The sequence below is a fragment of the Protopterus annectens genome, chromosome 8.part0 (assembly GCF_019279795.1).
Source record: "Protopterus annectens isolate FY-2018-M chromosome 8.part0, PAN1.0, whole genome shotgun sequence".
In the NCBI taxonomy this organism is placed as follows: domain Eukaryota; kingdom Metazoa; phylum Chordata; order Ceratodontiformes; family Protopteridae; genus Protopterus; species Protopterus annectens.
The window spans coordinates 1,155,234,729-1,155,258,842 of NC_056741.1; positions in this window are offsets into that span (position 1 = coordinate 1,155,234,729).

Consider the following 24,114-nt stretch of genomic DNA (forward strand, 5'->3'; position numbering starts at 1 on the left):
CTTAAAAATTATGTACAGTAACTTAGGACAAAGTTTATAGTCTTCTTAAGAATAAAAAAGTCCATAAGATACTTGGAAGTCTATATAGGTACAAAAGGTTCCTTATCAAAATGGCCAAAATTACATTAGCACAAACCCATCTACTCTCTACTCTAATATATGCATCTCCAATTTTAACTAATCTTAGGAAAACTGACCTGTCTAAGCTAGAAGCATGTTATAATAAAATTGCTAAGTTTGCATCTGACTGCCCATATAGAACACATCATTGTACAGCTTTAAGGATACTAGACTGGCTTGAGCTTCCTAACATTATTCTTTACAACCAACTCTCTCGAACTCACAAAATCATAACACAACCAACCAGAATCCCTGCACTACAAAATCTCATCCTTTCTTACAATTCCAGCAGACCACTTCACTCTAACAATAAGAACTTACTCATTGTCTCCAAGGTCAACAACACTGCAGGAGAATCTTTATTTTCTGGCTATATATCTCGTATATGGAGCTCCCTTCCTAACTCCATTCTCTCAATCTCATCCACTAACCAATTTAAGCCATCACTTAAAGCTTATCTAAACAATAAGTGGTTATGTTCCTGTACTAATCCTTCATGAATGCTCAGTATACCCCAGCCATATCCAAATTATTTCCCTGTGTTTAATATTTTATTCCTACCAGCCTGTCTTAACCTTATATCTTGACCTAAGTCATAGTTTACAAACAGTACTAGCTAAGTTGAAAGCCTAGGTTTTGTTGTCATGATGTAACAAATTTGTATTTTCTTATGTATACTACATTTTGTTTACTTTATACTTTATTGATTATTGCAATTCATACATTAAAATTTATTGTTATTCATGGAGCTTTTCTCCCAGGGCCTCTGCTGAAAAAAGACCTGTGTCCAGTCGGACTTTCCCAGTAAACAAATGTTAAATAAATAAATGTGCTCCATCAGGCTCAGCCCCAGGTTCCCTTCCAATAACAGGCTGTTAAAAGAAAACCACAGCTGTAGGAATTGACAAACCTTACCTTCAGCTCCACCTCCTTTTATAAGTGACAAAATTACTAATTTACTTCTCATTAGCCTACTAATCCAGCAAATGCCCTGACTAAAATGCTCTGATAGTTTTAAAAGAAAGCCACTTTACTCATTTTTCAAGGCACATTATCTAGTTTCCATAGGCTAGATGTCTTAACTACCTCCCAGCACAAAACTAGTATATTTGGACTCATACTAATGTGTCATAAGCTCTCGACAATCCATCAGCATTCCTATTAGCTAGTTATGGCCTATTAGTTATGGTGCATTGTAATGGCTGAATGGGTAGCACCCAGCACTTATAATGTTATGTTGCATTCCTATTAGCTAGATATGGCCTATTAGTTATGGTGCATTGTAATGGCTGAATGGATAGTACCCAGCACTTATAATGTTATGTTGTCATCTTTTGGTTATTAGTCATTTCACTGGAGTATGATAGGTCACTTGGATGAATTGCCAACCCAACACGTAGTACTTAAATGAAAAGAAGGCCCACTTCACAATAAAACAGTCTCTCTCTCTCTCTCTCTCTCTATGCCTTAATATCTCTTTTCAGCATTGCATAATTTTGACGGATATAGCACATGGAGGTGCTCCTCACCATATGTATAAGCATACAGAAAGCTCCAGAAGGCTGTAATTGTGGAGCTCACAATGTGGTTGCAGGTGGGGAATAGGCCACACTCACCAGCAGCAGTATAACTCTGTGCCAGCTTCCTTGATCACCTCGCTGGCCCTGGACATTGCACGTGTAGCAGTACCTGTTGGAAAAGCATGCAGGGAACTTAAATGAATGTTAATTTAGTAGGGTGAATTCCATCAACAACACCTCAGTGTACTGAAACTCAGTTAACCGTACATTCTGGGGGAGGCCAAGGTGGGACTGGTAGACTTGGAGTACAATGGTAAATGCAATATCAATATTCAGAAAATGTTAATACTGCCCATCATGCCCCCAACACCTTGTGCCCTAAAACTCCTCCCTTAACACTGCTCATCATGTCTATCTGAAAGGAAAGGGTACAACAGACATAACTGCTTGGAGTTTGTTGCTGTGACAGAAAGAAATGATGTGAGCCATACAATCAGGCAGAATATTGCATATAACAAAAACTATTAAGAGCACAAAATCTTGTAGCATATGGGAAGCTGAATGATTCTAAATGAACTATGGCCTTTTTGAGAAAAGGGTACCTGGATGTCAAGTGAAACTTTCCTATTTCTGGCCATATCAATGTATGAAGATATGGACAGAAGATCAACTATCTTGTTAAGCCCTTCTGAATGTTGCTCACTATCCTTCAGGCAGTTACTAGATCCTCACCTTTACCCATCTTTTACTTGCTCAGTCTTGAGACAATGGGCATAGTATCACTGCTTAAAACAATATATTTTAAGGCCCAATAACCTTCATTGTGAAGATGTGCTTCTTAAACTTTAACCTGAAGCCTCCTCCTTCTAACTCCCACCTTTGACTCCATAACCACAATAGCCTTACTCTTCAGTTCCAGGCTCAGAGTGTTCACATGCAGTCTAGTGAGTCCAAATCATTCCCCCTTTCTCTCCTAATTTATATATGCCAGCTTTCTAATACTCTGTGCATGTCTCAGCTGTAGTACCCCTTCATTAGTTTGGTAACTTGGCAGTGCAAGCTTTCTATTTCTTTTATAACGGCATCTATAAATCCTCATTCTAAAATTGGACTATCGTCTGAAATGTGAATATAACTTAGAAATCTGTGGAATCATCTCCATACCCCAGCACCATCAAATCATACTGACCCTTGACACTGCCTTTTTCCATTCATATTTCAGCTTGAGGTAAGTATTGCCTCAAATGTTTTTTTATTCTCTGACCTTCTAAAGGTTGCTCCATAAGGACTATATATCTTCCATAAATTTGGGTTCTGCCTTCCAAACAACATAATCTGACACATTTTACTATATGTTCCAGCTGCCTCTTAGCATCATACAATACCACCCACCATATATCTGTCTGGAGACCACCCATCCTAATCTGTTATCACTATACCAAATTTTGTCTCATTAGGATATGAGCTGATTTTGTTTTCTGTATCCATTGTGACATTTGACACACATTATTTAAACAGAACTGGTTCCACTGACTTTTCTCCTGAGAGGTTCCACTCTACTATTTGGAGCTCTGTCCCCAGAACCACTGTGGATCATAGGATCATAAGAGGTTACTAGGCTAATGTCCCTGGGTTCCTTACAAGTCTAGCCAAGAGTTTATTCCCAAAAAAGAAGCCTCACTAAGCACCTGTCACCCCTGTCAGTGAGGGACAAAGGTGGAACCCCTGGGACAAATTTGTGGTTTCCCATTCACTCATCAAGGTTGTACTTGAAGAGGGTCAGCCAGGTAGTCTGTTTGACATGTATGGGAAGTCTATTCCAGAAACGGGGCAGCCTCTGGGAGACAAACCTGTCTCTCCAGCAGGTTTTGTTGATGTTGCATATTAGATTTAGGCCTATAGAGCAGGTAATATGTGAGGAGTTAGACTTACAGATATGGAACATCTCCAGTAGGGCAGGGCCTGATATTGCTTTGAAGGTGAGACACAGATCACGTCTGAGCAATCTGTATGTTACCGAGTAGAGTGATAGTGATTTGAGCCTGTCCACATAGGACAGATGTCGGAGGCCATGGATTCTCTTTGTGAGGTATTTCTGTGGCCTTTCCAGTTAGTGCACGTGTTCGAAAAGGTACATACCAAATGGTGCGTTATATTCAATTATAGGTCTAATAAGGGAGGAATACAGAGAGGTAATAACCTCCTTTTTTCTGGATGCAATCCCTTTACTTATGAGATGAATCAGGTAAAAGGCTTTTCTAACCACAACCGCCATGTGATGGTCAAATATGAGATTGTTGTCAACCTGAGTACCCAGGTCTCTCACCACAGAGCAAACTTGGTCAGCCATAGTCCCTTTGTCTTTGCCTGGACCTCTGAGAAGTAGATTCCAAACAGTAGGGGGTCCCAGGACAGATCCCTCAGGAACACCACTAGTAACAGGTCTGCTGTCGGGGGTCTATATTAGAACACCGAACGTTCAAAATTTCGAGTGTTCTAATATCGACCAGTTGAAAATATCAAAGAAACAGAAATCCAAATTTTTTCCTAGGGAAAGAATTTGGTTGTCCATTTCTGTTGCTTTGGTATTTTCAGCATTGTGGTGGAAAGTTACGGGTCGGGTTCAGGTAAGTGTGTGATTGTGTGGACATGAGGGTTAGAGTGGGTTAGGTGAGTTAGGGTTAGGGTGGGTTAGGTGAGTTAGGGTTAGGGCGCGGGTCAGGTAAGTGTGCGATTGTGTGGACGTGAGGGTTAGGGCGGGGCAGGTGAGTTAGGGTTAGAGTGCGGGTGAGGTGACTGGATTGCTGTTTTTTTGGTGTGCTTATGTTGTGTGTATGTGTTTTGGAACAGCAAATTTTTTCCCTAGTATGATCCCAGTTATTCTCCATAGGATAATATATAATTCCTGACCATGGGATGGGTAAGGACAATCTATAACCAAATGGCATAGGCTATTTCTAGCACAAAGAGGGAAACTGGCTAAGTTTAAAATGGTCCACAAGGGCAACTAGCCTAGTACTTACCAATGAACCTATACTCAATGATTCGCATAATGAGGGCTGAATAAAGGGAGGCAATGACTTCCCTAGATGTAGACCATGCCCCCCTGCAAGGAAAATCTTGATGAATGTCCCCCTCCCCCCAGGATGGGCACTCCCATCCCTCTCTGCCAGTACCTCAGTTAGCCAAGCTCATACTCAAACCCAGGTTGCCTGACCCATAATTAGGTCTATTCCCAATACACAACGGTGCTAATTTTAACATAACACCATACAGGGGGTTATAAATAAAAAGAAATACCTTCTAGATAGTGGGCTTGAATCACAATCACACAGGCATTAACTAACACACTTACACCTCTAAAAATATATATCCTCAGCACTTCCTAGACTTTGCTAACATAATGCACTTGAGCAAATTGTAAAACTACCCACTAGAGAATCTAATATTTGTGATTTGATACTTACCAATCTGAACTCCAACCCACATCTCTTCATCTCTAGTTAAATCTGACCAGAGATCTGTCATCTTCTCTGTCAGGCCTAGTGGTACTGCCCACAACCAAATAAGACCATCTTTAGGCACTTCTATGGGGCAAATCTGTTTTGCTTGCAGTAGATGTATGCAAAATTCCCAACAATCCCATGTAACTGGACTCATCTAAGAGGGATGCCTCATTCACCTCTAACTTTTACAAACACCTAAACTGCTGCATAGAAAAATCAGTACCTGTCCTTCTTAAATATGAGTAAATTCAGAACTAAACCTCTCTGGTGGTATTCCCATATCAATAAACTGTACAACAAAAAAAGAAAAAAACTAACAACTACACTGAAATATGTTACCAAGGAATTTAAAGAGCACTATAAGAAAATGTAAGGATGAGTACAAGCTTAAAGGTACTACAGATACACAAGAAACTTCAAATCCTTTCTTCTTTTATGTTAAGAAATTAAAAAATAATTTCTGACAACAAAATAAGCTCATCCGTAATAATATCACATGTTCTGATCCCAAGGATACAGCCAATATATTGTCAGACAAATTTAGTCCTAACTTTATCCCTCCTGTTCACAGTGTTGCCCCTGCTATCCCTAAACATATATATCCCCCTGAAATCACCATGGAACAAGTATTAGAATTTCTGGCAAGGACTAAAACTAATACTTCCATGGAAGCAGACAACAGAAGTTTTCATGATCAGAGATGCTACTTAAAACTGATCAGTGTCAGTCTGTCTTCATGGTTTATGTCTGATGCCTAGAGAACAGCCACTGTGACTCTTATAAGTCGGGGTGATGTCTCTGCAGACCTGGATAATTATGGGTTTATTTGCTTCACTAGCCTTATAGTCAGATCCATGGATTGCACCATAGCAGAACTCGTTTATGTAGACATAAGCAAGTTAAATGATCTAGAACCCAATTGGTTTGGTTTTGTGAAGTGCAAGGCCTGCCTCCTGAATCTACTAAGCTTCATTGGAAAGGTTACAAAGGCTGTGGACAGTGATCACTCCATGCACACTGCTTATCTCAACCTAGCTAAGGCTTTTGACAGAGCCCTCCCCATGCTAGTTTTATTGAAGAATTAAATAAACTTAATGTGAACCTATGCACTGTCAACTCAACTGAAGACTGTCTATCTAACAGATTCTATGTTGTAAAAGTTGCTAATATCCTCTCTGAAAGTATAATTATATCTACTGGAATATCACAGAAATCATTTATTTTGAAGATATCTAAGTTAATATTTCAGAAGTGCAGTTGACCAAGTTTACTGATGCCTGCAAATCTGACACAGTTATCTGCTCATGCATGGTTTCTAAACAGCTCTGGAAAACACTGCAGTCTGCACATACTTGTTGTACTGAAACACAGTCTCAAACTAAATGCAAGAGTAATGTGGTAAAGTAGTGTTTGGCGCTAAAAAGCTGCTTCCACATTATATGTTATAAATGGTACTCCTCTTCTGACAGATATGGTCATAAGAGACCTAGCTACTTAGATGGACAACTTTCTCTCATTTGATCATCAAAGTTCTACATTAGCCAGGAAACCCATTTGTCTGGCCAAATTAATTTCCAAAGGAATATCTTCATGATCAAAAGTAGCCATCCTACTGCTGCACTGTTCCCTTATCAGAGAATACAATGTCTCCTTTGATAGGTCCAAATCCAAGCATATTGCTCAACTGGAAAAAGTCCCAATGATCTTTAACCAAGAAAACTAAAGGCGTCAAATCCTTCAAGTATCACAATGGATTAGTATAATTCTGCTTATACTCAGCTGCTTACCTGCTTCTCATCTCACTTTTTAAACCATGAAAGATCCATTCCCATTTGACTTACTTCTTCACAAAACCATCGGTGATGCAAACAATTGCATGAGGCACTTAAATCTATACTAACAAATAAACAAGACTCAATGAAGGATAGTTTCTTAATGCAAAATGTTCCCTTCCAATGGAATAAGTTACCATTACAGCTTAATAAAGAAAAAGTAAAAGGTATCAGCAGAGATATTTAATGTGAAAATAAAAGGATCAAAGCAAATCAGTAAACGGCAGACTTTGAAAAGGCATGGAAATCGGTCTTTAGCATATGATGAACTCTGATTTTATTTGTTTACTCATTAGTCCATGATGACAATACCATACACAGAACAGTGTGTGTGTGTGTATATATATATATATATATATAGAGAGAGAGAGAGTAAGTGAGAAAGAGAAATACATAGATATAGATATAGATACAGATATATCTATAAGCATACAATGCAAACTTTAGGTAACAGCAATACAGAACCCATATTCATTTCAAAAGTAATGCAGATTCTACTGTATGATAATCATATTACAAACAGAAATAAGGCCAAACAATCCTGTACCTTAGTGAAATTATCACAGCAATCAGAGAGTAATGTAGTTTCCATTATGGCATGCTTCATTGCTGCTAAATCAGGTCTGTGGTTGTATAATATTAATTCCTTTGGACAAAGCTACTCACAATAGAAGATTTGTATGATGGATACACATGCTGTGTATCAATTTGTTAACGTATCTTCAGAAATAATATGTATCATTTGCAGATCATAAGTCTTTCTCTGTAATCTAATTTGAAAACTCCCACACACATACCTCAAGCACTTTGCATGGCTAATGAGCTCATCTGAATGCTACGAGTGGTTATTGTCTGTGCAGTGTCCAGGGAAAAAAGACATTATGGCAGAAATGTTAAGTATTATAACAACTTCAGAGGTGAGTATCTGGATGGGGGGGTTATGTTACAAAAACCCCATCCACTTGCTAATATTATCACTTCATTGCCATTTCACTTGTGCAAACGCCACCCATTCATTCATCTTGCATTTTAAACAGCTTCCTTTAAGGCAAATAAATGTTTCTTATTAAAACTACATAGACACTTTGCAAAATTAATTGTAAGCTAATGCATAATATTTTTATGCTAACTTTTTTGTTTAACACTTTTTAACTTTAATATCAGTCTTTTGTGCTGACTAGAAAAATAAAACACAATACTTAGTAACAACACTTTCAATCATGAAGCTCTGTTTGATTAACTTGTATATTACTGACTCCTCAGTAATCAAATAAGCTCCCTAGAGCTACATTCAGGCATATAACTGTATGAAGTTTTCTGTCATAAATAGTTACAAGTGCAGCTCTAAGGACATGGAACTGCATTAAAGTGCTGTTTTCTGAGGCAGCTGGCAGTTACAGTGATTTGTTTTATTTCCTGGAAGAAACTGGTATTGAAAGTTATACATTTCTGTAGGCATGCATAAATGAAAATATTAAAATAGAAATAAGAACTGTTTTCTATAAAGTCTAGAGGTACTAACTCTGATGGATACCGATTCAGAAAACTAATCAGTTTAGGATTTATGTTGGAATTTATACTACTCTGTATGTGCCTTTTAAAATTCCAAAGGATATGTCTCAAAGGGCTTCAGGATGGAGTGCAAGAGAATCCTCCGACACAAGAAACTATGAAAGCAGCTGGGACCATTTCTTTTACATTCATATCTTTTATACTATGGTTTTGCCCCTACACACTACACACACACACGTGCATACACACACACACACACACACACACACACACACACACACACACACACACACACACACACACACACACACACACACACACACACACACACACACACACACACTCTCTTATTTGAGTGTCGCTGACCATATTGCAGTGAAATTTCACATCTTTGTCTTAGAGACATTGCTGTTCCCAGTGCTGGGCCTATGCCAGAGTGGCACAATTTGAATTTATTCTGCGCTAACATATTTTCCCAGTATTTGTTAGGTTAACCCTAGCCAATCTTTTATTGCCACCCTTAGTAAAGAGGTTAGGTGCTGGAGTGGGTAAAATATCTAAGCATAGAAAATAAGACACATACAATTATAAGAACATTAATACAGGTCAAATATTTAGGTATTCCAATCTGAAAAGTGATTATTACATCATATTTATGAGTCAGCAGAATGAGGCCTTCAACCTGTCTGGCCTGCCCATTAATTACTTAATATTACACCTAAACTTCCCTTTTCTATGCCTATCCCATACCCTCTTGAATGCCACTATGACCTCCTTCTCCATAACCCAGTCTAGTAGTATATTCCATGAGCTTATTACTGTGTCTGAGATGACATTGTTTCTTAAATCTGGGGAGAGATTTGGTTCCAAGAATCTTTTCCTGGTACTTCCTTCTGTCCTGCTTGTAATTCATTTTCAGGGTGACGTCTTCATATCTACCTACATCCATAACAAGTCTCCCTTGTTTCTTCTTGTATCTAGTGAGATGACTCTTGTACCTCTTCCCATTTTTGGTTGCACTCTTTACCCTTCCATCCCATACTTTTTTTTGCTAGTGAAGAAGACGATTGTTTGGTCTAAGGATTGGGTGTTTACAAAACAATCTCTGTGCATATTTGTTATTAGTTGTACATAAAAGACAGTTGATGGTTGGATAGTTAAAAGTAACATGTTAGGTTTGATAGTTATTTTTGTCTGATTTAATTAGCAGGGAGAATAGAAAGGGACTGTTAATTAGCAATTATGTTGAAACTGTTCTTTACAACTAGAAGTTTGAAGTTAGCACCCTGTAAGATCTTATGTGAGATGATAGGGTTGTAGATAAAGAAAAACGTGCTCTCACAGCTCCTAAACATAGATATGCACTCACAGCTCCTCAGAGGCCCTGAATATATGATAAGCACTGGACCATGGTATTGTGGATATGTTTCAATACACTGAAACTATGTTTTAGTAAGCACAGAAAGATAAATGTGTTTAAGAGCATAGAAGGCTCCAGGATCTTGTGTTTTATTGTTTAGACTTCCAGTGTTAAACAGTAATATCTTAATGTTGGATGAAATGGAAATTGTTATCTTGGGATTTCCAGAAGTCAAACAGTGCCCAAAAAGGCACAATGGGTACAGAAACATTTTACTAGTATGTGAGTGCTATGGGGAGAAGGGTGCAGACCATCCTTGGCAAATCAAGTAGGCCTGCCAACCATCAGACATACTTGACTCTCAATAGAATGATATCAGTTTGTGAGCGAATTGTTGAAGCCCATTATCCTGTCCTAGAATGTAGGCATTATTTTCAGACATGGTAGAATATTGCTTAAACCTAGGGTCTTACCTGCCTTGGACATGTGTAATAGCAGCTCAGTCATATTTTTCTGAGCCATCCTTCGAGCAAAGCACCTAAGATTATTCACATCTACATAGGAAACCAAGTGGTCATAATCATGGGATAAAGAAGAGTTCCAAGGGCCCTAGTGACATTGTAAATCCTGGCATCAGAAAGAAAATGTACTCTTACTCTATCTCTGTCTAGCCTAGTGAGTGGAGAGTCTGGATGTTTGGCTCATTATTTCAGAGCTTCTGCTCAGAAGCATAGCTGGCTCAGTGCCCCACCTCCTCAGCTCTTAAGAAAAGAGACAAAAAAAAAAGCACTTTACTGTACCAAGCCTTGCTTATTATACATCCATGCGCCCCCACCACTCTTCCATTGAGGAGCAAAGAAAAAAAAAAAAAACAGAAAAATGGATGCTTCTTCTATGACACAGCAATCAGGTGCTCAGGTGGCCAGATACACAACATGCCTCCCCTCCCTCCTGCCTAGCCATTCAGGTCCTGTTTATGTGCCTGCCTCTGACCCTCCTCCATTTTATGAAAATAAAAATAATATTTTCTTCTTATAAAGTGTAGCAAACTGCACAAAACATTAGGTGCACGTTTTGCTTTAAAAAATTCTTCTGATAAACTGTAGTAAACTGTTTAGCACAAATGTAGTAAACAGTTGCTAGAGTGTATACACTACCAACAGAGAACAAAAGGCACTTATGTTTTACTTAAAATAAAAATTCTTCTAAGAAACTGTAGTAAACTGTTTGCTACAATTTATACCCTGACTGCATGGAGCACTACAACACTCAAGTTTTACTTAAAAAAAGAAAAAAGAATATTCTTATAAACTGTATCCAACAGTTACTACAGTTTATACCCTGCCTACATAGAGTGCTATAGCACTCGGGTTTTGTTAAACAAAAAGTGATTTTTTTTCTTTTAGTCTCAAAGCAAGAGGTCCTTCGGTTCAATTTTCAGCTGGACTGCCTTCTGTGCGGAGTCTACATGTCCTTCCATAGGTTGCATTGGTTTCCTCCGGGTGCACCAGTTTCCTCCCACATCCCAAAGACATGCTGCAGGTGGAGTGGACACTCTAAATTGGCCCTAGGTGTGAGTGGGTGCATGTGTATGTCTTATGTGGAAGGTTGGGCGCTGGGCTGGCAACTCACCACCGTAAAACTCCACTGCCCAATCATTCTGTGGACCATTGTTCCACTGTGGCGACCCCTAACAGGAAAAGCCAAAAGGAAAAAAAACTTTTAAACTGTAGCAAACTGCTTGCTTCAATGTAAATATTTTCTGACAATATATGTCTAGGTTATAAAGTTTCCAATATATGACAATTTGTTTGTGAAAGTTTAACAAAAATACAATTTTGGATTTGTATGTAATATTTATAGAAAGAATATGAATGCACTATTATCACTGCAAAGAATACTTCTTACTGAAAACATTGCTATTTATACAGTTTTATTAGCTTTTATTGTTCACAAAATCTTTACTTTTTTTGTTTATCTTATGCTTTTTAAGTTTACTTTTCAGAAAATGCACTGTAATGCAAGATGTGTATGGGCTGCTAGAAGTGACATTCCCCACCACTTAGGTGTTAATGAATTAAAGATATTTATTACTAAATCTATTTGCATTCACTGTTAAGTCCTTTTACGTACTGATTTACACTGTGTAGATATAATTTATAGTACAGTTGCTGTGATATCTGTGCATCTTGTAAAGTTTTGCACTTCAGTTCTGCATTTAAAGTTTATTTGTTGTTACATGAATTTGACAGCTGTGCTAATATTAAGTTGTCACATTTGCACAGTGTGCTCATCTTGCAGTAGCAGTGCCCTTTAGAGATGCAGGCACCTAGAACTGAAATTTTCCCTACAAAACTACCCCTAAAAATTCCTCTGATTTTAGTTGCACAGAGAGCAGCTAGTCTGCACTCAGAAAAGCACCCACCTCTCAGGCTTGGTCTTAGGCAGTCTTGATAGGAATTTGCACTCCTCCAGCAACCAAGCAGGCCAGCTGTAAGCCTCTCCAACACCATTGCCTTGTAAAATATGTAATAAGGATCCATAGCTATGGTAATGGCTGTGCACTTCCCTGCTATCTCCTTAGCTGATCTTGTGGATATCAGCATCCTGAGGCAATGCAACATTTGCCTTATGTATGCCGAGAACCACCTAAGTCTTCAACAGACAGATATGGTATGTGAGAGATGTAGTTATACAATGTCACTGGAGGCAAGGCTCTCACATACAACCACCTATAATACTGAATAGGTTGCCAATAACACACACACCCTCATACAGGCACACAGACACGCACACACACACACACACACACACACACACACACACACACACACACACACACACACACACACACACACACACACACACACACGCTACGCCCACCTCACATATTAAGAACAAGACACATAGATCCACATATGTTGAGACTCTTAAATGTAATTTCACAAAACCACAAAGACCTCCTAAACACTGTACTCTAAATAATATCCTCAACAACTCTAGAAGCAAAAGAACATCAGACAAGGCACTTACTGCCACATCCCATGGTGCCTCAACTTCTGAGATCATAAGTCATACCACCATAAAACCCAATATTTTTGTTGTAGGAGACTTCATTGTGCAACACACACAGATGTCCCACTCTCCAGGCTAAGTAAGGAGAGAGACATGGCCAGCTGTCTATCAGAGGCAAGGATCTGCCAAATCATGAATGTGCTCAGGTAATTAGGTCTCAAGTATTAGTATGACTTGGTCATAGTCCACATGGGTGTCAATGACTGGAGATGTACCTTACTGGACTATATAAAGAGAGACATAGTAAAGCTCTTCAGTTATATGTTTCAGGTGGTTATGAGCTTAATATTGAAACACATTCTACCTTCTCCAAGGGTAAAGCCACAATATAAAGAGAACATGATGGACTTTAATAATTTCCTTAGTTTTTGGTGTCACTCCAAGTGGTGTACAATTTTTGTCAGTGTGGGAATGTATGGTTGACAGATCACACTGCTTTGCCAGGAATGGTCTGCACCTATCACCTCTAGCTTTTTGAATATTGGCTAAAGCATTGCGCCCTTACGTTCTGCCTTTTTTAGGCAATGCCAAACTGAATAAAAAACTTCTGATATTGAAAAACCAACCCTAGAAAATCTATCGGTGTTACGGCTCAATGCCACAAGCCTAAAGAAGGAACTCTACTCCCTCCAAGTTCTCCTCACCTTGGAGAATACAAACATTTCTGCAGCTCCTGAAACATTGTTTAAAGAAACTGAGCACTTCGGCAATGCAGGGCTAGAATGCCTTCCACACATTTGACCAGCTACTGTAGAGGCAAGGACAAAGGATAAAGGTGTCTCAGTTTACATCAGAAACAATCATACCTCAAGGCTGGTCATACAAGATGACATGCTTGAGCTTCTTCATACCCAAATCACCACAGGCAAAGTCCCATACCATATCCTCTGCAAGCGATAATTCCCCCTCTATGAACACACTTGAACTTACTTGAGTCACTCATCATTCAACCTAATACTATATTCATGAGTGACTTTAAATACCTCAGTACAAACTGGGAATCATATATGACTCCAAATGTGCAAGTGTAGAGATTTCTGAATTTTGTCAGCACTAACACCCTAGATCAGAGAGCTCATACATGCAGTAGGGGCAAGCACATACTGGATTTGGTCTTCACTAACATGGGAGAATGCTAACCCCCAACTCCCACCCCCACCAAGACTAATGTCCTTTCTGGTGGGGTCAGACCATAAAGTTGTCTTGTTTGAAAAACAAAACAAAACCCAGGACCCCTGGTAACCCTGGAACATTTAGGAACTATTCTAAGGCAAACTTCCTACTATTAAGTGATAACATGGCAACATTTCAAGCCCCCCCCCCCAAACCTTGAGAATACGTCTGCCTATGTGGAATTGTTCACAGAGACCTTGCACAACTATGTTAATAGATGCATAGAGGCAGTTATGTCTAACAGGAATAAACACAAAACAAGCACAAAAAAATAAAGCACCGTGGTAGAATCTCAATATACATAGGTTGTACAGCAAAAGGAAAAAAGTCATGACAAAAATAAGGCAGCGCAATACCCAGCAGGATAAAAATCTTTCATCAGTCTAAACAAGTCACTCAGAGGTTCATGGGTTCGGTTCATAGGTGATTACTAGGATAATAGCACAAGAGCCTTTACAAGCCTAGCCAATAATACCCAGGATATGACAATATTATATCTTAATTCCCGAGATATGGGTTGGGGTAGTATCAAGGTAGTGGGTCTTTGGGTACTGGAGCCCTGAAAACTAGAAAAACACCACAATATCCAACAGTGGTAACTAGACACTTAAAACAAAATCAATGAACCACATATAATGCCAATCAGCAGAAGAACCACAATATTAGTATGCAAAAATCTTTATTCTCCACTTTTGTCTTATGACTTCATCAGAATAAAACAATCATAAACTTTTCCCAATGTATACAACTACAAACCAATCAAATTATTGCAATAATTATGCTTTAAAATCACACCAAATTAAAATTCACTTTAAATAATCCACTTTATTTTATTTTATACACCCTCCTACCTTTCAAAAAAATTTATATTTATCATATCATTTAGTCCCAGAGGTTTATCTGCACCCATTCATGTTGTTTATAAAGATTTTTGCATGCTAATATTGTGGTTTGTTTGCTGGTTGGCATTATACATGGTTATTATTTTTGTTGGAGCCCTCAGCCATTGTACAGACTGCCTCTGCCCATAAGGGGCATGGACAGTAAACTGGGAGTGACTTTATGGCCCCCCATCCATTTATCCAAATTCTTTTTGAAGACAGTGAGGGGCAGTCTTTGTTTTATGAAGATGGGAAGTTTATTCCATTAGATGAGGTAGCCTTTGGGATATGAATTTGTCTCTCCAGCAAGTTCTTTTAGAGCAATAAATAAAGTTCTGGTCCATGAAATCTATAACACTCATATAATTTTTTTTTGTGAATATGTAACATTTTCATCAGGGCTGGATCAGAGAATGCCTTTTAGGTCAGGCATTAGTCATCCCTCAATAAATGATATGAGGCAGAGTAAAGAGATAGGGCCTTTAGTCAGTCTGCATAAGACATGTGTTATGGTTTGTATTTTTTAAGATTGAAACCTCTGGGCCACTCTAATTGGTGTAAGTGCCTGGTTAGGTAAATGCAGAAGGCAGCACTGTACTTGATTACGGGCCTGATAAGGGCTGAGTACAATGGCAGTATGACTTCCTTTGATCTTGATGCATTACCTTTACTTATAAGTTGAGCCACACAGAAGGATTTCCTCACTACTGTAGCTATCTAGTGGTCAAGGCTTAGGTTACTATCTATCTGTGTTTCTAGGTCCCTCGCCACTGGGACTACCTTTAGGGGTGTGCTATCAATATTATACTTTGCAGGGATATCTGATTTACAGAAGGGTATGATTACACATTTTTTAGCATTTAGTCTTAGACCATGGTTTTGGCACCAGTTGTTTGCAATTTTTAGGCATGTCTGTAGGATAACAAGATCATTTGGCAGATTCAATAATTTCTCCCAGCTTATAGTCATCTGTGAACTTATTGAGCCAGAGACCACCCAACACTGGCCTTCACTTCAGAGAAGTATATACCAAACAGGAGGATTCCCAACACTGAGTCCTGTAGGACACCACTAGTAAGAGGTTTATTATAGGGAGTAGATTCACCTATCCAGACAGCATGTGTCCTGTCAGAGAAACAGTTGGCTAGCCATCTGATAATGTGTGGGGGGGGGTTATGCCTAACTCAGTAAGTTTATCTATGATCCCTGAGTGGGGGATTGTGTCAAAAGCTTTGGTCAAGTCTAAATAAGCTTTGTATACTGTTTTAACCTCATCCGTGGCCCTGATGACTTTCTCAAAGAAGTCCAGCAGAAAGAGCAGGCAAGACCTCTTTTCGACAAAGCGAAATTGGGTCTGTCTAGTGTTTGGAACATTCCTATGTTGTTATTGATCAGGCTCATGATAATTCTCTCCATGACCTTGTAGATAAGACTGGTCAAGATTATGGCTCTGTAATTCCCTGGATTAGTTAATGGGTCTCTCTTGTGCAGAGGGACAACTGTTGCTCCACTCCTCTAGGACAAAGCCCATCCAGAAGCCATGTTTAAAGAGGGCTACTATTGGCCATGATAGATTCTGTTTTAAGCTATTTAAGAATCATCCTGGAATATTATTGGGACTCGTGGAGGCTGTGTTTTTGGCTTTAGCGAGTGCAATAGGGACCTGTTCCCTTGTAATGACCGGTAGGGGGAAGGTTGAAGGTATTTCTTTGGGTGTGGTAGGAGGTGATGGGGGGAGTTTGAGCCGAACTTGTCAGCCAGAAGGTTTGCTATAGTTTCAGGATAGGTGTTACGTGTTACCATTCATGATTAACTCAGCACATTACTGAGCATTTCCGCTGAGGTTACAAACATAAGTTAAAAGCCTTGTGGTTATCTTTCACCTGGGAAGCTATCTTTGCCTCATAGTTTGATTTTGCAGATTTTACTAGCTCTCTAATTTGTTTGTTTAGACTAGTATTTTTTGCACTGTTTTGTCAGTTCATTCTTGGCTTTGGACAGGATTTTTTTCCTTTTGATGACTAACCTACTTATGCTATGGGTCCACCAGGGTGGTTTAAATTTTGCCAGTAATCATACATTTGACTCAGACAGGTACTGCCTCCTCTATGCAGCTATGAATGTGGTTGTACAACCCAGAGTAGGCCTTAGTGTCATCTGGATTTCATGGAGCTTGGAAGTTTAATAAGCTCATTTAGTTTGAGGTAATTGGCCTTGACAACATTCTTAACATGTTTGGAGTTTGATGACGGATGTAGTTTCGTTTTAATACTAAAGAAGATCATTGTAGTCAGATATTTCCAGGGAGGAGTTAATACATGGGTGGGATCAGTATCCTCCCATATTTATGAGTACTAAAGCTAGGATATTTGTACCTCTAGCTGAGTAGCTAACTAGTTGCTCGAGGGTGTTTGGATTGACAAAGTCCAAAAACCTCTGAGCAAGTGAATTATGGGTCAAATAAGTCTCCCAGTGGTAGTTGAAATCACCCACCAGTATGGTTTTAGGCTGAATGTTATGAGATCCCACTAGATTTCAAGTAGGAGGTGTGTTTTTTTAGACTCATGTTAGGGGATCGATAGCTACAAAGGATATAATAGGGGTCACACCTGTGGTTAGTTATGCATGGAGCAGCTCAAGTGAGTTATGTTGTTGGAACAGTCTAACAGTGTACTTGTCCTTTATGAACACTGAGACACCTCTTCCCTTTGTTTGATATTGAGCTGAGTGGGATCAAAATGTATGAAAAAACATTGCAGCCTTTTATAGCTAGTGTATTTTCCGTGGTTCTGAACCATGTTTCCATGACTGCACATATGTCTGCATTCTCCAGGGTGATTAGTGCTTCCAGGAAGTGTGTTTTTTTATTCAAACTCCTATTCGTGAGTGATTTTTGTTATGTTGATGGGTTTAACAACTTGGCACAGCCTAAAAAAGGCACTAAGGAGATAGATAAAGTTTTTTCTATTATCCAGAAGCCAAGTGGTGACAAGTGGAAAGCATCTCTGGCAAAGCATTATGGTTTGTCGATCATGTTTCCCTATTGTATTGGATCCCCTTGTGACACCTGTTGAAATCAATCATTTTTTGCTGGTATTGTGGCATCATCATTGGTGAAGGTAGGATGCTACTGCGAGCTAGATTCATACCAGCCTGGGACACATATTCAGAGAAATCCATCATGTCTCTCTTCATATAGTCCACTGAGGTATATCTTAGGTCGTTTATACCACATGGACTATGACTGTGTTATATTGGTGCTTGTGGTTTAAAGACCTAAGTAAATGCATGATCTGGTGGATCCTGGCTCCAGATAGACAGACAGACAGACATGCTTGGCTGTTTGGTGTGTTGCCTTATGGGCTTGGAAGCAGGGCTACTATGATTTTTAGAGTTATGTGTTGTGTAAGGTGCAGTCTTTTTTGAGTGTGTGTTGGGCCACTGAGAGATGTTTTTAGGAGGTCTTGGAGGTTTGGTTAGATTACAATTGAGTACCTACACATATGTGTTTGTTTCTTAGTGTTGGTAGTGAGTGTTTTGGGTGTAATGCTCACATCTTGGTTTACAGTTTTTGTGTGAGTATCTGAGAGCTTTGCCTCCAATGACATTGTGTATCTACATCTGTTATACACTGTATTTGTCTGTTGTAAAATTAAATAGTTGTCAGTGAACATGAGGCAATTACTACACTGCCTCAGGATGCCCATATCCACCAGGCCAGAAACAGAGATGATGGGGACAGAGGACAAAACAACTCCACCAAAGTCATATTTGAGGTAAAAATAGCCTCCCAGGCCAAGGACAACCATAATGTTTTCTTTAGTTATTGCTGCAGCCTTAGAGGCAGCGCACAATAACGTGCAGAACTAATTGAGCCAAAAGATATAGCAAACCTATTGGCCACAAATTCACCTCTAATTTTACTTCCTTCTCTCTCCACCAGCCACCCCTTTGGAAATACCATCAAACATAACTCTCCCAACTATTACTACAGAGAAGGTCCTCAATGTGCTCTCCAAAGCTAAGAATACTGCATCAGTGGGCCCCTGATAATACCCCAGGATGCCTTCTAAATAGCATGAAGCATGACGTATGGCCACTAGAATCACCATTTAACCACAACCTCCAGAGAGACTTTATACCATGTGAATGGAGAACTGCAATGGTTATCCCTCTGGAGAAAGGTGGGCCATCTACAGACTCCAGAAACTACAGAAACATAAACCTGACTGCTTAACCTGGTGGGATTTTTGGGAAGGTCACCAAGTCAATGGATGAGGGTAAAAAGGGTGCACACTGCCTACCTTGACCTGGCCAAGGCATTTGATACAAAACTCCATGGAATAAGATATAAACCCCTCAGTCACCAGATGAATAGCTGGGTGGCTCTCAGATAGGACCCAAAAAGTTACGATAGGGGCTCTGTCCTAGGTTCACTAATTTTTGACATCTGCTTCTCTAAAGTCACATATAATGCAGTGGCATCTGGCTCAACAAGTTTGCTGATGCTTGCAAACTAGATGCAGTTATAGAATCCCCCATCATACAAATATCCTCCAAGAAGGGATGATTCAAACAAATAACTGGTGTCAGAGCTGCTGTCTGAAACTCAATCCCAAGAAATGCATAAGGGGTTTCAGCGATGCATGTATGCATTTACCTGGCCTTCAACCATCATGTGTCTATGGTAGTAGGGTTAATCATTCTATTTTGAACAACTTATAAGCAAGGGTATGGATGGGGTCTAGGTCCAGGGAAGTCATAGTTCCGCTGTGTTCAGTCCTCATCATAGCAATCACGGAGTACGATGCCCTGTTTGCTATGTACCTGACCAGGCATATGCAACAGCTGGAATGTCCACAGAGTTTCTTCTCAGAAAGGATACAAGGCATAAGCAACATGTCTACCATGGATCACCTCATTGTCCTATACATGTACTCAGTGTCCTACAGGCTGTTGATGTGTCTTCAATGCTTGGCATACAAGGCATCCTTTTCTCTTTCTCTGCTGGACCTTCTGCATATATGCAAAGGAAATAGCATGAGAACTACCCAATCTAAGCATTTAAACCTTGCTTTCAACATAAATTAGACATGTCAGAGGGAACAGTATGTGTCTCAGAGTATACCCTTTCTCTGGAAAAGACTTTCTATCCATGTGAAGCAGAGTTCTTCCCTCACCCAATTCAAGCACAATTTGGACCAGTAGATGGGGGGGGGGGGGCATTGGTAATTCACCCTTGGTCTGGCACCTATGTCCCTATTGGGCAAAAATTGCCTATAAATGATTAGTCATTCAATCCCTAGCCTACATATACCCCTTAGAATAATATTAAGGTCCCTAAACTTGTCAGATATATTTGGAATGCATGGTTAGGCTTAAAAAGGTCCATATGGTCATTAGCCAAGTATACATCTATGAAACAATAAAGTCATTAATAACAAAGACTTTATAGAAGTAGCTGCAGGCTTTGAGGTCCTTAAGGGTATAGGCATGCAGCAATAGAGCCTCTCCTTGGTGATGGGTGTGGTGGAGTTGATGTGGGTATAGGTACAATTGCACTAGTGTGTTTACGTATCTGATATTTACTAGATGGGTGTCTGGAGGCCTTTTGTAATGTTTTCTGACCACCAGAGCTTACATGGGTGTAGTGTAAGAATGCTGTTTACTGGCTCTAAGATGTGGGGAGAGATTAGCCTCCACTTTGAGCAGATATTTACAGGTCTTATAGACAGTGTGAGTATTTGATACCTGCAAAATATCATCAGTAAGCATAAGAGAGTTACTGCACTGCCTCAGTACTCCAAGTGCTATCAGGCTGCCCAAGGACGGAGCTCAAGTGCTTTGTTGTTTCATGATGATGGTAATAAGGAAAAGGGGTCAAACAATTTAATATATGATAGATGGAGTTAGTGGTAAATAATTACTTGATATTGTAATTAAGGAAGCAAACAGAGCTAGGATGGATAATAAAGTCATACAGTGGACAAACATGGTAGATAAATGTTAAATTATGTAAAATGTTAACATAATACATTAAGGAGAAGGACTACTACTCTACTTACATTATTAAGGAGACAATATGCCGATGCAAAACCAGCCAGGCCACTCCTCAGAGAATAAGAAAATTAGGCATGATCACCAAGTGCTGCACTGTATAGTAATTACTCACCAATGCTACATGCAATGTATTTTAAAAAGAGACAGTCTAAGACATGCAACCTTAACTTACTAAAGAGAAGGCCACTCAACACAGCTATGAAAAACAACTTTACCTTGATGCAGGCTGAATGTGCAGGGTGGTACTTGTCACAGAAGGTTGAATAAGGCAACAGAGTATGCTTTCTATAGACAAAATTAATGTAGACAGTGATTCACCTCTTGACTGTCACTCAGTTATTAAGAGTTCAGGTTATATTTTTAGTATTTTACTTTGTATTGTATTCCAGTAAGCCTGCTGGTTTTATATTTTTATGGTTGCACTAAGCTACTATTTGTACTAGTCTCACAGCAGCTGTGTGCAGCACAGCATAGCACAATAGAGCACCAGGATGCACAACAGTCACAAATTTTAGTGAGAAACTTTCCTGAACTTTGTCTTCTCACCTCACAGTCTCCTTCCTCAAATCATTTTTAATCCTTCTCTGGAACTTTAAACTCCACTCAGACATCTTTTTTCTTCTCTGCATAACTTTGAGCTCTCCAGACCTAAACTAACTTTATAATTTGTCACTCCCTCAGGTTTTCTCAAGTCTCTTAAAACATTGCTGACTGTCTTCCCATCTAAGCATATTCCATCATCTTGACATGCCGCTGCTTTTGTTCAGTTTCTCACTTTTACATCACATGCACAAAACAACAAACAAACAAACAAAAACAGTGTGATGTGTTCAATACTGTCTAAAGAAGATTTCACTTGAACATCCCAAACAGTTTCCACCTTCGTTAGCAATATATAGAGGTATTTTATTCTTTCTTCAACATTCACCTACCAGTTGGATGAATACTTCACGGTCCATCATCTCAGTCGATGTTCTCTCTTTCAGCTCTTGATGACCTCCATTATATATAATGTTATCTATGCTCCATTCTTCCCACCAAGTCATTCCTGTATAATCTATACTATGATACCTCCATGGCACACCATCTTTAGTCACTGGCTTATGTCTCTATGACATCTGTGGTGTTCAGACTACCCCTACTTTCTGCAGTGTACCGAATAGTACTTCATTTAATCCCTTTATGTCACCTTTTGTCAGCTTTTTGTAGCCTGTACCACTGTTGTCCCCTCACCTCTTTTGGTGACAGCTTTTCTTCACAGAATTCACACCATTCAGACATGACTGCAGTTCCATTCTCCATGTATGTATCCCTCTCCCCCTTAGTTCAATACCAACATTGGTTGCTGATCTGAATTTTCCTCATTGCAAATCATTTGGTATGCATGTCCATATATTCATCGTGAAATGTCTTGCTGTTTATACAGATAGTAAAATGCATAGACTGGAAGTAGAATTCTTGTTAGCATAACACTGACAGTGACATTAGCAATAATAGTGATTATTATGATCAGTCACATGCTAAGATCTGAACTACTGTGATTTTTTTATTAGTTGTATACTTTTTCTTTAGTGTAACCAGGTCTGATTCATAACATTCATGCAGGACAAAGCACATAACAATACTGTACAGAAATCCCTGTAACAGTAGTAAATGTACCACATAGATATCAGCAGGATTGCTATACCACAGTGAACATCATACCAAGTGTGCAGATGACAGCTGGTAATACAACTGCAAGAAGGTCTACTACCTGGAAACAAAAAAAGACAAGGTAAACTGATAGAAACAGAGGCTAAAAGCAACACATAATGTCCAAATATCAATGGACAAATAGGTCACAAATAGTGGCCATGATGCTGTTCACTAACAAGCTTGCTGTGAGACATTGCAATGACCTAATAAAAGAAATGCAGCACAGATGTGAAAGGGAAATAAATAATATATTAAGGAGTGCAAAATATGCAAAACAAACACACAACTCTACTTGTCTCTAGTACAAAGGGTGGAGAAAAACTGAATCACAGTACAAACAACAACAGTATGGACTACACAGATGCTATACATTGATAATAGTAAAAATGCATTTTAACAACAGTACCGCCATATAGCATGGGTGTGCAAAGGAAAAAAAATGAAGAACTCAATGAAAATAAGAATCGGTGAGAAACAAATCGCTTCAATCACTTCACTATCAGAGACCAGAAAAATAGATAATTCTCAATGACTGTAACCCTGTACTAAATGATTTACCATGTGCAGGCTATGACATAAGTCTCCTCTTTAGTCCTAACCAACTGCTGCAAGACCATGGTGCACAAATCAAGATATTTACAGTGATATGTACTAACTGAATGTTTAGTAAAATGTCCTGTACAAGATTCAAACTCATGATCTTGTGCAATGCCAACCCGATGGAATGTGAACAATCTATTTCTGTAGGGGCAGAAACACCCTCCCAAGTCAGGTATATTGCCCATGTGTTGCATAGCTTTTTATGAAGGGGTGCAAGGAAACTGCAGCCTAACATGAGCTGTCCATCGCATACCATCAGTCAAGCAAAACAACATCCACATATACAACAAATAGGAGCAGCCAAACTAAAAATGTTAATCACACATGACTGCAGGAACTGTATACAAATAGGCATGTATACATACACCAAGCTTGCATATACAGGCTCTCTGCATAGTACAGTGTAGTACATATGTATATAACCAGTGGCAGACATTCATAAGTTCAGAAATATAATTTGTTGTTCAAAGTTAGTGTGTCTATTCAAAGTAAATCCACTATTTCATTCATCACTCTGACAACATGCAAGAAGCTCTTGGAACGTTTTTGCCTTTTGCTGAAAATATGCTCCAACTGCAAAAAAAAATTCTCTTCCTGCAGCAGAGTCCAAGAATTTCAACCAATCTGCAGAATGTCCAAGAAGCTAGAAATGGTGCATTATGCTGTGCTTCTGTTAAGTCATGTTGGATTAAGCCTGGGAGACATTTAATATTTACCTTTCAAGAAGATGAGCAGTATGTGAGAATCTTGGACATTATTTTAAGCATAGGAAAAAAATGA